At 35.4% G+C, this 12281-nt stretch overlaps 1 long non-coding RNA gene across 1 annotated transcript in view; it reads left to right on the plus strand.

Annotated features, from left to right (window-relative positions):
- The window catches only part of LOC137652181 (uncharacterized), a 509514-nt gene that overhangs the window by 483528 nt on the left and 13705 nt on the right, over window positions 1–12281 (plus strand). The window contains exon 5 of the long non-coding RNA XR_011046210.1: window positions 4372–4430. This is a non-coding gene — a long non-coding RNA (uncharacterized lncRNA). The remainder of the gene's footprint in view (window positions 1–4371; window positions 4431–12281) is intronic.

A 12281-nucleotide genomic window follows, 5' to 3' on the forward strand; every position in this document is an offset into this window, starting at 1 on the left:
ATATTATATATATTATATATATATATATATATATATATATATGTATATGTACATATATATATATATATATATATGTACATATATATATGTACATATATATATGTACATATATATATATATATATATATATATATATATATATATATATATATATATATATATATATATATATATACATATATAGGAAAATAAAATATTTTAAGAACATCAACAACACCTAAACAAATATTTCCTATATAAACTATAATAACTTTAACAAAACAAGAGGAAGATAAATTAGATAGAGTAGTGTGCCCGAGTTGTACCCTCAAGCAAGAAAGCTTGTTGGTCATAACGAGTTGAAGGTTTCGTTAATTTTTATTTTTGACTTTTTAGATTGTAAAATCTCTTTGCTCCTCTGTACTGTATTATCCAAATTCTATTGGTTATTCGGTCTTATTGTATCAATACAAGGAATTGATTTATGTATTATTGGTTCATTTGATCTTTAATTACTGATTTATTTGATTAATTAGAATGATTCATGATATAATTATGCTATTACTGATGTAATTAGAATTATAGATCGTTGACTTATTGTCTTGATCTATTAATATAATTAATTATTAAACAGTGCTCTTACATTAATGGGGTTATTTCATTACTTAATAGCGTGAATATATTAAAACATAAATGGTGTAATTAATTACGTGCTAAAAATTTAAATGTGTTATTGTCTTACATTATTGTACTTGTTCATTTAGAGGAAGGTTTGAACATATTTGTGGTTTGAGAATATGATTATTTGGAATTCCTGTATTCCTGGTATTGTTACAATTCCATAGTCATTTTATATTCTCCGTAAACACGTTAATTTCCGTGGAGGAAACAAGTACTCCTTTACCAGTGTTTTCAGAGGCAATTTCAGTCATTCTATATTCTCCGTAAACACGTTAATTTCCGTGGAAGAAACAAGTACTCCTTTACCAGTGTTTTCAGAGGCAATTTCAGTCATTCTATATTCTCCGTAAACACGTTAATTTCCGTGGAGGAAACAAGTACTCCTTTACCAGTGATTTCCGAGGCAATTTCAGTCATTCTATATTCTCCGTAAACGCGTTAATTTCCGTGGAGGAAACAAGTACTCCTTTACCAGTGTTTTCAGAGGCAATTTCAGTCATTCTATATTCTCCGTAAACGCGTTAATTTCCGTGGAGGAAACAAGTACTCCTTTACCAGTGTTTTCAGAGGCAATTTCAGTCATTCTATATTCTCCGTAAACGCGTTAATTTCCGTGGAGGAAACAAGTACTCCTTTACCAGTGTTTTCAGAGGCAATTTCAGTCATTCTATATTCTCCGTAAACGCGTTAATTTCCGTGGAGGAAACAAGTACTCCTTTACCAGTGTTTTCAGAGGCAATTTCAGTCATTCTATATTCTCCGTAAACGCGTTAATTTCCGTGGAGGAAACAAGTACTCCTTTACCAGTGTTTTCAGAGGCAATTTCAGTCATTCTATATTCTCCGTAAACGCGTTAATTTCCGTGGAGGAAACAAGTACTCCTTTACCAGTGTTTTCAGAGGCAATTTCAGTCATTCTATATTCTCCGTAAACGCGTTAATTTCCGTGGAGGAAACAAGTACTCCTTTACCAGTGTTTTCAGAGGCAATTTCAGTCATTCTATATTCTCCGTAAACACGTTAATTTCCGTGGAGGAAACAAGTACTCCTTTACCAGTGTTTTCAGAGGCAATTTCAGTCATTCTATATTCTCCGTAAACACGTTAATTTCTTACCAGTGTTTTCAGAGGCAATTTCAGTCATTCTATATTCTCCGTAAACACGTTAATTTCCGTGGAAGAAACAAGTACTCCTTTACCAGTGTTTTCAGAGGCAATTTCAGTCATTCTATATTCTCCGTAAACACGTTAATTTCCGTGGAAGAAACAAGTACTCCTTTACCAGTGTTTTCAGAGGCAATTTCAGTCATTCTATATTCTCCGTAAACACGTTAATTTCCGTGGAAGAAACAAGTACTCCTTTACCAGTGTTTTCAGAGGCAATTTCAGTCATTCTATATTCTCCGTAAACACGTTAATTTCCGTTGGAAGAAACAAGTACTCCTTTACCAGTGTTTTCAGAGGCAATTTCAGTCATTCTATATTCTTCGTAAACACGTTAATTTCCGTGGAAGAAACAAGTACTCCTTTACCAGTGTTTTCAGAGGCAATTTCAGTCATTCTATATTCTTCGTAAACACGTTAATTTCCGTGGAAGAAACAAGTACTCCTTATACCAGTGTTTTCAGAGGCAATTTCAGTCATTCTATATTCTTCGTAAACACGTTAATTTCCGTGGAAGAAACAAGTACTCCTTATACCAGTGTTTTCAGAGGCAATTTCAGTCATTCTATATTCTTCGTAAACACGTTAATTTCCGTGGAAGAAACAAGTACTCCTTTACCAGTGTTTTCAGAGGCAATTTCAGTCATTCTATATTCTTCGTAAACACGTTAATTTCCGTGGAAGAAACAAGTACTCCTTTACCAGTGTTTTCAGAGGCAATTTCAGTCATTCTATATTCTTCGTAAACACGTTAATTTCCGTGGAAGAAACAAGTACTCCTTATACCAGTGTTTTCAGAGGCAATTTCAGTCATTCTATATTCTTCGTAAACACGTTAATTTCCGTGGAAGAAACAAGTACTCCTTTACCAGTGTTTTCAGAGGCAATTTCAGTCATTCTATATTCTTCGTAAACACGTTAATTTCCGTGGAAGAAACAAGTACTCCTTTACCAGTGTTTTCAGAGGCAATTTCAGTCATTCTATATTCTTCGTAAACACGTTAATATCCGTGGAAGAAACAAGTACTCCTTTACCAGTGTTTTCAGAGGCAATTTCAGTCATTCTATATTCTTCGTAAACACGTTAATTTCCGTGGAAGAAACAAGTACTCCTTTACCAGTGTTTTCAGAGGCAATTTCAGTCATTCTATATTCTTCGTAAACTCGTTAATTTCCGTGGAAGAAACAAGTACTCCTTTACCAGTGTTTTCAGAGGCAATTTCAGTCATTCTATATTCTTCGTAAACACGTTAATTTCCGTGGAAGAAACAAGTACTCCTTATACCAGTGTTTTCAGAGGCAATTTCAGTCATTCTATATTCTTCGTAAACACGTTAATTTCCGTGGAAGAAACAAGTACTCCTTTACCAGTGTTTTCAGAGGCAATTTCAGTCATTCTATATTCTTCGTAAACACGTTAATTTCCGTGGAAGAAACAAGTACTCCTTTACCAGTGTTTTCAGAGGCAATTTCAGTCATATATTCTTCGTAAACACGTTGATTTCCGTGGAAGAAACAAGTACTCCTTTACCAGTGTTTTCAGAGGCAATTTCAGTTATTTTTACAACAATCTCGATTTCTACTTTAAGGGCTGCTCATCTAGTCCTGTACATCAGGGGAACCCTACTCTCTACAGGACCTCCATGGTCATTTTTTCATGTTCATTCGGGAGAATTTAACATTTCACAATGCGTATTGCTCTTTGCTTTTTGATCGACAATATTGAAACACTCGCAAAATAAGAAAGTCTTCAGTTTCCTCTTGAAAACTTTACTGTCTTGCCTTCATCGAAAAAAAAATGCTAACGTGTAAAGTTTTTAATGCGAAAGAAGGGGCGGGGAAGGTTTTTGCAATGTTATTTTTGCTATTATTAAGGAGTCGGGGTTAAATCCCCCCAAGGACTCTGGGTTAAATCCCCAAAGTATTGTGGGTTAAACTAGGAGTTAAATCCACCCAAGGACTTTTGATTAAATTCCCTAAGGATTGGGAGGTTAACCCACCCCCTGGAATTAATGGTAAACCACCCCACCCGGAATTAATGGTAACCCCCCCCCCCCACCCCGAAATGAGGGTACCCCCCCCCACCCCGAAATGAGGGTACCCCCCCCCCCCCACCCCGAAATGAGGGTAACCCCTCCCCCACCCCGAAATGAGGGTAAACTTATTAGGCTCAGTCAGAAAAAGGAATTTACTAGCCAGCTCTTCCAGGGGAAAATTCGTTTTAGCTTCCCAGGTGAATTTTATTATTCTGTTTTACTGGCATTGACGTTTTCCAGTTTTTCCAGGTGTATTGAAATGTCTTTTGTCATGTATGCAATTATCTTCGATTTTGGCGAAAGCAACTAATATGCGGTAATTGTTATTTTTTTGAAATTTCTAGTTAGTTTATGTATGGTATAATTTTGATATTAAAAATTTGATGTTAGGTTTGTGCAGACTAATAGGGGCTTATATAAGATACTAGGTCGATTAAATTTGCATTTTATTTAATAATGAAATCAATTTACCTATTTACTCTGCCGTTGTAACAGCTTGATTTTATTTTTCAGAAACCATGGTACTGAAGCAGTTTTGTCGTAGCAGTTGTTAAGAAGAGACTCCTAAAAACGTAAGTATTTACCTTGGATACGATATCTTTTTTTAGCCAAGTTTCGAATCCTGAGTCATTGATAGCAGCTATTTAAATAACTTGACGAGCGAGGGGCTTAGGAAACTTGATTGTCGTTTTAAAAAATGTTGGGTATAATTTATTATATTTTGGTTTTGCGGGTAATGTAGGGTCATTTAAAGGCAGTTATGGCCTGAACCCCCCCCCCTCTCTCTCTCTCTCTCTCTCTCTCTCTCTCTCTCTCTCTCTCTCTCTCTCTCTCTCTCTCTCTCTCTGCAATTTGTATCCTTTCATTTAAATTGTCTTTTCTATTAACCAAATAATTTGAGAACCATTGAAATTTATATATATATATATATATATATATATATATATATATATACATATATATATATATACATATATACATTTATACATATATACATTGTATATAATATATATATATATATATATTATAATATATATATAATATATATATATATATATCGCTAGTAAAAGCAAAGTTAGGATACTGCATGTGTTTTGACGACTATATTTAGCGAATTTTGAATGTGACTTTTCGTTAACAAATCCCGGAAGATGAAAACCTCACTAAAGAAGAATTTTCTTGAACATGGCACACATGAGTGGTAGTTGACGGTTTCGGACATTGTAATGAGTTTGTTTTAATAGTTTTAATATCACTGCGTGCTTCTCTCTCTTACTCTCTCTCTCTCTCTCTCTCTCTCTCTGTCTCTCTCTCTGTCTCTCTCTCTCTCTCTGTCTCTCTCTCTGTCTCTCTCTCTCTCTCTCTGTCTCTCTCTCTGTCTCCTCTCTGTCTCTCTGTCTCTCTCTGTCTCTCTCTGTCTCTCTCTCTCTCTCTCTCTCTCTCTCTCTCTCTCTCTCTCTCTCTCATCTCTCTCTCTCTCTCTCTCTCTCTCGTACCGATGTGTAAAATATCTTTGTGATAAAATTGAACACTCGTACTTCGTTCAAATTATCTTAATACAAGTTAATATAAATGTCCTTGTCAGTTATAAACTCGAAATAGTGTTAATTGGAATGTAGTTTTTGCATTACTGGTTGATACGCTGTAAATGTGCTTTTTGTTTAAGTAATGCTTCTCATTATGTTATTTTTTATTTTTTTTTTACTTTCATAATCTATCCCTCACCCCATATTTACCCTTTCATCCTTCACCCCATTTTTACCCTTTCATCCCTCACCCCATTTTACCCTTTCATCCCTCACCCCATTTTTACCCTTTCATCCCTCACCCCATTTTTACCCTTTCATCCCTCACCCCATTTTTACCCCTTCATCCCTCACCCCATTTTTACCCTTTGTCCCCTAACCCTATTTTTTTACCTTTGTCCCCTCACCCTATTTTTTTCCCTCTTTCCATGTTCATCGCTCACCCTATTTTCATCCCCACACCCCATTTTCACCCGTAACCTCATTTTCACCCCCACCCCATTTTCACCCCTCACTCCATTTTCACCCTTCACCCCATTTTCACCCTTCACCCCATTTTCACCCCTCACTCCATTTTCACCCTTCATCCCATTTTCACCCCTCACTCCATTTTCACCCCTCACTCCATTTTCACCCTTCATCCCATTTTCACCCCTCACTCCATTTTCACCCTTCACCCTATTTTCATCCCCCACCCTATTTTCACTCCCCCATCTCATTTTTACCCCATTTTCACCCCTCACCCCATTTTCGTCCCCACACCCCATTTTCGTCCCCAAACCCCATTTTCGTCCCCAAACCCCATTTTCGTCCCCACACCCCATTTTCACTCCTCACCCCATTTTCACCGCTCACCCCATTTTCACCGCTCACCCCATTTTCACCTTCACCTCTTTTCACCTTCACCCCACACAACATTTTCACCCCACACTTCATGTTCACCTCGCACCTCATTTTCACCCCTCACCCCTTTTTCCCCTTCACCCCATTTTCGGCTTCACCCCTCACCCTATTTTCAACCCTCACCCTATTTTCACCCCACAGCATAGCCCATTTTCACCTCTCAGCCCAGCGAGGAATGGAAACAATGAAATGAATAAACTACAAGAGAAGTGATAGAAAATCAAAATAAAATATTTCAAGAAAAGTAATAACATTAAATCGTATCTTTCATATATATATTATAAAACTTCTAAAAAAGTAGAAGAGAGAAATAAGATACAGCAGCGCGCCCGAGTGTCCACTTAAGTAAGAGAACTCTAATCCAAGATAGAAGACCATGGTACAGAGGCTATAGCACTATCCAAGACTAGAGAACAATGGTTAGGTATGGGAGTGTCCTTCTCCTAGAAGAACTCATACCATAGCTGAAGAGTCTCTTTTACCCTTACCAAGAGTAATGTAGCCAGGATATTTGATTTACTTTCATTCCCCAGTCTTTAGTAGAGCTGGCTCAAGTGGTCGAAAGGAGAACCAGCTGTTTTTGTATTGATAGTTGGGAAGATGGCAAGGACAGAGGTATTTTTCATCCTGAGTCGTTTTTTTCTCCTAGTTAGTGCATGCTTTCTTGTGTGTTCCTTCTATCCTCATTATGCCACTTTTTATGTTACCTAATTTTCTCTAGCCCAGATTGGCACATCTGTATCAGCCCTGGGTTATTACTGGGTAAAACCCTGTAATATATTTTTGATGTGATCATGTTTGGTCATATTTTTCTTGTAAGCTCATCTTTGATCTATCTCTCTCTCTCTCTCTCTCTCTCTCTCTCTCTCTCTCTCTCTCGTTAGACATATTCCTCGTAATTTCTCTGCATTTCTTATGGTATTCCAGTTTGACGTAGGAGTGTATCAGACCTTTTCCAAGATTTTTTTTTACCATATGTTCTCATCTATAGAAAAATTCCATCTGTACAAAAATATGATGTCTGTAGATCCTCTTATATTGAGGTCTATTTCAAGATGTGATATGCAGGGCCATTCTTTTCCTATTGTAGTCTATATGTAGCATTTGTTTAAGCCTTGCAAGACAAAGAAAGTGTAGCCTGAATTTTCGGTTGTGACATTATTGAGTCTACCAGGTAACTAAATTGCTTAGTTTTGTATGTTGGTGTAGTAGGATCGAGTTTGTCCTGTCATTGTCCTTGATTTTAGTAAGATTTCGTATAAGTCATAGAAAATTGCCCCATGGTTTTCAATGTGCACACTCCACGTTAATATCTCCTAGTGCAGTGAGTTTGGCACTATTTTAACTGTTCAAAATGTATTTTGTGGATGTTTTGGTCGGAAAACTTTATCCGATTTTGAGTTTTTTCTGTTTTTAAGATTTTAATGTTGTAAGCAGCAGAGGTTTAATAGGTAATATTTAAATATAATTTATTACAGGTTTTTCATTTCTAAAATTTTTATCAACAATATTTAATATATTTTTTCTCATAAATTTATTACGGCATAATCCGCAGGAATTAAGCCGATTCATTGGGCCTGTAAATGTATTTTTTGTTTTTGTTTTTTGGCGAGTAGAAATGGACATGTTACAATGAGCTTATTGAAAAGTCGCTTAAAAATATGAAGAAAATTTCTATTCCTCCTATGTGGAAGACAACCCTGTTTACTTGCTTGATAATTTTCCCCTATTTCTATTATTACTTCATGACTTGAGATTTCTTTTGTAGTTTTTCATAGTTCAAGTTCACGTCTCCCTATTTTTGGCATTGTTGGGTAACATTAAGGATACTGAAATCTTTGTATTGAGGTCTGCTATATATAGTTTTTGTGTGGTTTAGTTTTTGTGAGATTCTGGTTTTTTTTTTTTTTCCAATTGAATCCTGATGAAAATTCCGTAGGTGTTTAACAGCAATTAGTTGGGAATACGAAGCTGTTTTAACGAGTTTATTAATTTGATTCTTAATATTGTAATGCTTGATTTGTATACGTTATAATGCACAGGAAGGAAAATAGACACTTTGTTTATATTATCCATTATATGCAGGACGACTTTTTTTTATATTGTATTTATGGTAATTCCTAATAAAAAAAAATAAAATGGACACAAGTAAAATTCTTGAAAAGCACTGGCAGACCTCACACTAGTGTTCTCTTAGCTACCTGTTTCCTCAGGGACTTACAATCCCTGACTGACTATCTTCCTTCTGACCAAACCTCGCCCCCCACTCCCCCTACCCCTTTCAGCTTGTCCAAAAACTAGTCCACTCTGGAATTCCTGCCGGTTCCCTGACACGTAAATCTAATTAGTTATAGAAGTCAAAGCGTTTGGGTACACAGACCAATACATTTCTCTGAAATAAATACCAGTGTACATGTATATTATTTTACTTTGCTAAAACTACAAATTTGTCTCGATTTTAGGAATTTTCTCCATTTACCAGCCATTTTATTTTTAATCATATTTAGTGTTGAGGTTTACTTTTCAAGAGTTTTATGGTTTATGGTTATTCTTAGTTTTGTAGTTAACCACTTTTCTTTGAAAATTTGTAGTTACACATTTTTCCACTTTGAAAGTTTGTAGTTACACATTTGTCACACACTTTTCTACTTTGAAAATTTGCAATTACTTTTCTTCTTTGAAAATTTGCAGTTACTTTTTTACTATTGACATTTTGGGTAACATATTTTGGTCCTCATTTCTTAATACCACCAGTTTCATTTGTATTTTTCTAACACAATGGAGAAATTTATGGGTTAAATAAATCTAAATGTTTAAAAAACCATATAAACAGTTTTCTCTAGTTAGTTTTTAGGTAGTTATAATATATTGATAGACAAAGTTCGTCGTGTTATAAGGAAATCTGAAATTTCAATATTAGTTTTAGAACAGCTTTGATTACACAGCCAGTAAGGTTACAAAACACAATAAAGTATTTCAATTAATATATTTATTGATTTCTTTGCAGTTTTAAATGTAAATAGAAACAAATACCCCTTCATACAGATTTTGGTTACAATGTGAATAAAGCAAAACCAATTATTAAATAAACTCATACAACTCAAATGAATTTAGATTATCTACTGTCAGATCACAATCAGGTATTTTTAGCTGTCAAATCTAGATGTATATAGGATACACTGATCACAAATCAACACCCAAACACTCCATAAGGTTACTGGCAAGTTCCACGCTGGATTCCTTTTCTGCTGCTTGTGTCTCTTGTCCCTTTCTAGCTTGAACTGACCTCTTCCCTCGAACTACCTTGTGGCGAAACAGAAAACTAGTCCGAACCAGGATTTCTGCCAGGACGGAAAACTAGACCAAACCAGGATTTCTGTCGGCTATCTGTCAAAAGATATAATTAGCATTTTAAATTAGTCAATTATTTTATATATTCACAGCAAAATACTAGATGGCTATGACTCCAGTTTATGCATACATTATACTAAACGAAATGTTATGTATGTTTAGACTTTGATACTGAAAATCGAAGGACTTTCTCTCTCTCTCTCTCTCTCTCTCTCTCTCTCTCTCTCTCTCTCTCTCTCTCTCTCTCTCTCTCTCTCTCTCTCTCTCTCTCTTTTGTAAGGACGATTAAAGGATACAAAATTTGCATATTTAATCGTGTAATGGCACGCGCGCAATGTTTTTTTTATTGTTGCGAGTTACAGACAGACCTCATTGATGGGTATGGTGCGTTTGGTAGGGCAGGGGACCCGTTGTAATTTGCTCTCTCTCTCTCTCTCTCTCTCTCTCTCTCTCTCTCTCTCTCGGGACAGGTCTTCCATTCTGGTACACCTGATGCTTTGTACTGTTGGTTTTAGTTATGAACTGCTTTTACAGAATCACTACTGCTATTGGGAATACAAAAATTACTGCTGTCGTTGGAACTCAAGCGGTGTACTGTAGGCATTGGTTACAGATCTTTGCACTGTTATTATTATTTATTATTTATTATTTATCATTATCATTATCATTATCATTATCAGCTGAGCTAGAACCCTAGTTGGAAAAGCAAGATGCTATAAACACATGTGCTTCAACAGGGAAAAAAAGTCCAGTGAGGGAAGGAAATAAGGAAATAAATAAACGATATGAGAAGTATTGAACAATTGAAATAAAATTTCTTTAAAAACAATAACAACATTAAAACAGATATTTCATATATAAACTATAAAAAGACTTGTCAGCCTTTTCAACATAAAAACATTCGCTGCAAGTTTGAACTTTTGAATCTTTGGCAGGTGTGTACTGAATATCCCCCTTGGATCTCTCTCTCTCTCTCTCTCTCTCTCTCTCTCTCGGTTACTGAAAATATCTTAACTTGACTGTTTAGCAAAGTTCTTTGTTGATTAACTTTGAAGTTTGGAATCTTTGGCAGGTGTGTACTGAATATCACCCTTGGATATCTCTCTCTCTCTCTCTCTCTCTCTCTCTCTCTCTCTCTCTCTCTCTCTCTCTCTCTCTCAGGGATTCCTGTCTTTACAATAGTGGTTTGTGCCTTGTCATTTATCAACTCGATTTTGTATGGTGATATTTATCAAGATGGCCACTTGTTATTGGTAATTGTAGCCACGCTTACGATACTCCTGCATTGTTTCAATGTGAACTCTTGTAATTATCATTGGATTGCTATTAGCTCAAAGTGAATGCCTTCACTACCTGGCATTCAAAGCCTTTTGGTATTAGCACCTTATACAATGCACAGATTTCCTAAGCAAGGTTAATCGATCTAACTATATTCTTTGACTTGCCTCTCTGGATGACTCTGTGTCTCAATCCTTAAGTTCTGTTTATAAAATCCACATTGTCTTCGATTCCGGTACCTTAAAGAACACAATTTTAATGCTGGTATACTTTTGTTTGGTAATTATATGCGAATTTTGTTCCTCTATTGTTTTTGGGATTCGAAACAATTGTTTATTCATTATTTTTTTATTAGAATTATATAGACGATGGGCATTTTGAATTAATAATCCCTAATGTCAGTCAATCAGGATTGGCAAGGGTAATTAATTCTGGTCATTTTGCGGGCAAGGTAATTTGATATTGATTTTGAGTGCAGGGTAATTTGTTGTTGATTTTGAGGGCAGGGTAATTTGATATTCATTTTGAGGGCAGGGTAATTTGATATTGATTTTGAGGGCAGGGTAATTTGATATTGATTTTGAGGGCAGGGTAATTTGATATTGATTTTGAGTGCAGGGTAATTTGATATTGATTTTGAGTGCAGGGTAATTTGATATTGATTTTGAGGGCAGTGTAATTTGATATTGATTTTGAGTGCAGGGTAATTTGATATTGATTTTGAGGGCAGGGTAATTTAATATTGATTTTGAGTGCAGGGTAATTTGACGTTAATTTTGTGGGCAGGGTAATTTGATATTGATTTTGAGGGCAAGGTAATTTGATATTGATTTTGAGTGCAGGGTAATTTGATATTGATTTTGAGGCCAGGGTAATTTGATATTGATTTTGAGTGCAGGGTAATTTGATATTGATTTTGAGTGCAGGGTAATTTGATATTGATTTTGAGTGCAGGGTAATTTGATATTGATTTTGAGGGCAGTGTAATTTGATATTGATTTTTAGTGCAGGGTAATTTGATATTGATTTTGAGGGCAGGGTAATTTGATATTGATTTTGAGGGCAGGGTAATTTAATATTGATTTTGAGGGCAGGATTATTTGATATTGATTTTGAGGGCAGGGTAATTTGATATTGATTTTGAGGGCAGGGTAATTTGATATTGATTTTGAGGGCAGGGTAATTTGATATTGATTTTGAGGGCAGGGTAATTTGATATTGATTTTAAGGGCAGGGTAATTTGATATTGATTTTAAGGGCAGGGTAATTTGATATTGATTTTGAGGGCAGGGTTATTTGATATTGATTTTGAGGGCAGGGTAATTTGATATTGATTTTAAGGGCAGGGTAATTTGATATTGATTT

Source organism: Palaemon carinicauda, chromosome 13 (genome assembly GCF_036898095.1).
Source record: "Palaemon carinicauda isolate YSFRI2023 chromosome 13, ASM3689809v2, whole genome shotgun sequence".
NCBI lineage: Eukaryota > Metazoa > Arthropoda > Malacostraca > Decapoda > Palaemonidae > Palaemon > Palaemon carinicauda.